Raw genomic sequence first — 2924 nt, forward strand, 5'->3', positions numbered from 1 at the left:
AAAGTATAAAAAAGTTATTAGCGCCAGAAGTTGGCAAAATCAAAAAAAATTTTTTTGTACAGGAGGTTTTAATTTTTGTAAATGTATGAAAACATTATAAAACCTATACAAATTTGGTATCCCCTTAATCGTACCGACCCAAAGAATAAAGTAGACATGTCATTTGGGGCGCTCAATGAAAGACGTAATATCCAAGCCCACAAGAAAATGGCGCAAATGCGTTTTTTCACCATTTTCATTGCATTTGGAATTTTTTTCCCGCTTCCGAGTACATGGCATGAAATATTTAATACCATCATTATGAAGTGCAATTTGTTACGCAGAAAACAAGCCATCACACAGCTCTTTACGTGTAAAAATAAAAAAGTTATAGATTTTTGAAGGTGGGGAGTGAAAAATGGACATGAAAAAACAGGAAAGGGCCCGGTCCTTAACCGGTTAAATTGCTTTTCACTTAGCAATTGACTGGTGCATGTTCAATATGACCCCACAAAGGACAGTCAGAAGATAGACTGGCACCTTATGCTTATGATATTTGGGAAATGTCTTGCAACTAAATAGTAGCCTGCAACCCAGTGGCACCGTGAAGAGGCTGCAGCCCTAGCACCACCATAAGCATAAGCACCAAGAGTTGGTCACTCGTGAATCTAGGAAATAATCTGAGAAGAATGTACAAGTACATTTTTTATTTCTATGAGAAACCAAAAATTTAAACTGCCACTTTTAATGGAAATTTAGCTTAAATATTTCAATACAGAAAGAAAGAGTGGGGATGGGATGTATAGACACACAAGAAGGGTGTTTGGAAGCTATATGAAGCAGAATTTCACTGATGGTTTCTTATGGTTCTACAGTGGGAGCCTTGTCTAGTGCTAGCAGCAGGGAAACCAGAACCTATTTATAATGATTATATAGTGTCATTGAAGTCTGTCTACTGCAACTGCAAATTTATACATGGATTCTGACAGTGTATGTGAGAAGTAGTGTAATTGCTTCTTAAGGGCAAACTTGGTTAGAAAAATAAAATAAACATGTTTTCCACTGGCTGACTTGCCGTACATGGTTTAAGAACTTTCCAGGTTTTGTCTTCATTAGGTGGTATATTCTACAGTCCATCTATATTTGTGTGACCAATATCTTTAGATGAAGAAGGTTCTTGGTCTGAGATCATGTGTATTGTGCAGATTTACTACATAAAATAGAAAAATGTACAAACACTTTTGAGAATCTGCTTTGTTTTGTGTGCAAGTAATGCACTGTGCTTGCGCTTTTTCTTTGTATCCATGCTGTGATTATCAATAAATGACACTGGTAGAATTGGTACTGCAGAGTAGGATGCTCATGTGAATATCACTATAAATAGTACTGAGTTTTTGTTTTGTTTGCTCTTTGGAATATATGAAGCATTCTGTGATATTTCTATGATACACATGTATACTTCACAAAAAGTAGTTTATAAACAATTCAGCTACATTCACACGTACATATACGGCCCCCCATACAAGGCAATGGGCACACGATGCCCTACGGGAGCGGTACAGTGCTACACACGTGTGGCACCGTACCATTTCATAGCCGGGAGAATTATTGGACATGTCCTATATTTCTCCAGTATATGGCGCCGTGTGCAATGTTCCTCTATGGAGAGGGGCAAGGTTGAGCAGCGCTCACCCCCTCCTCCTCTCCCTGTCGCCGCCGTGTGCCCGCCGTGCTACGGTCCGACGGGCACATGTAAAGTTAATGTAGCCTTAGTATTGATATCAACTTATACATTAACTGTAAGTTTATATATATAATATGCTGTTTCTTTCTATTATGAAATATGGTGCCTGTGTCCCCAACTTAATGGCAGGTGACCTCTAGTTACAAACTGAACTCTGTGCCCTCTGGTAAATTAATGTACTTTAGTACCAGACTGCAGTGGTCAGGGTAAGGCGTCTGCAATGATGCTTTGTTTATTATAATATTTTTTTTATATAGATAAAGATTATTTATATCTTTTATCTTATGTTCCCTTGTCAACCCAAAATTTTTAAAATCAAGTTGTCCTAAGGAGCAAAAATATAATAATTTGGTAAAGTTACACTTGGGCCTTGCACACACAATAGTACTGAGGTCCATGATACGGCTGCACAATTTCTGGCCACATCACTGCCCCCATAGAGGTTTATGGCCCATGATCACAATTCGGTGAACACACAGTTAGGGCAGCTGCGTTGCAATATGTAGAACCTGTCCTATATTTCACCATACTTGTGGTTTGGGAACTCAGTTTTCAGTGGAGAGTGGAGTGGGTGAGGAATGCTTGCTACTCCCCCATTTCTCGTCATTTGGAGCCCTTTTTCTGGCTCCCCCATGTGCCCATAGAGAATAGTGTGCACATGCCAAAGTTTTTATAGTAAAACTGGCTTTTTCAGAAAAAAAGATAAGTTGTATCAAAGTTTACCTTTCTGTATGCAGAGCTGTGTACCCTTTCCCATGGGAGTGGCCAGTGAGCAGTGGGGCAGACTTGTATGATGCCCTGAGGGGGGGAAGCAACAAGGCATAGAGGAGATATGAGGGATGTGAGAGTTTTTTTAATTTGAAATCTATGCATGACGGAGCAGTTTCTCAAAGTTGGGGGGCTGCTTCTCACTGGCAACTCCTATGGGACTAGGAACACAGCTCTGAATACAGAAAGGTACATTTTAAAAATCTAACTTTTTTTTTTTTTTTTTGGAAAAAGCCAGTTTTGCTATAGACAATTTTTGGCAATTTGTACACTATTCTCTATGTGGACATGGGGGGAGCCAGAGAAAGGTCTCCTGATGCCCTGCTTACAGGATTCTGTGTTGAGGGCATAACATTTGAAACTTTGTACAAGAGATTGTAAACTTTAGGTAGTACTCCATACTATTAAAGAGCCTGAGATTTGAACCTGATCA

Source organism: Engystomops pustulosus, chromosome 5, assembly GCF_040894005.1.
Source record: "Engystomops pustulosus chromosome 5, aEngPut4.maternal, whole genome shotgun sequence".
Classification (NCBI taxonomy): domain Eukaryota; kingdom Metazoa; phylum Chordata; class Amphibia; order Anura; family Leptodactylidae; genus Engystomops; species Engystomops pustulosus.